This window comes from Oryctolagus cuniculus, chromosome 13, assembly GCF_051225735.1.
Source record: "Oryctolagus cuniculus isolate XC-2025 breed Fujian yellow rabbit chromosome 13, ASM5122573v1, whole genome shotgun sequence".
NCBI lineage: Eukaryota > Metazoa > Chordata > Mammalia > Lagomorpha > Leporidae > Oryctolagus > Oryctolagus cuniculus.
In genome coordinates, this window is record NC_142879.1 from 18,763,512 (window position 1) to 18,763,976 (window position 465).

Sequence of the window (465 nt, forward strand, 5' to 3'; positions counted from 1 at the left end):
CCTGGCCTTGTTTTCTTTGTTCAAACCCCACTTGATGCTATGGAGTTTGGTGTTTATTCTTTTATCCCAGCAAAATGAATGATCAAGCTCTAGGGAAAAATTAAAAATCTCCGAATGAGGAAGTCTCAGCGTTCCCTCAGGGGTCCGCGCAGCTGGGGAGGTGCAGCGCTGTTGCTGCAGTGGCCCCGGTGCCACCGCCCCTCCAATTCAAGGGAATATGCCCTGCCTTCACCCTTCTCCGGAATAAAGCAGGCGGCAGGGTTTTCAGAATCTTGCAAGATTGACTTGTGTATACACCTTTTTTAAAAACTAATTTATTATATAAATATTTTTTTGCCAGTTTTTAAATTTTAGTGTTTTTTGTTTTTGTTTTTAAATGAGGCTGATAGTGGTGATGATAATGACTTTGTCCCCCTCATAATATACTAGGAGCTTTATATAGTGTCTCAAATTCCCACAATTCTT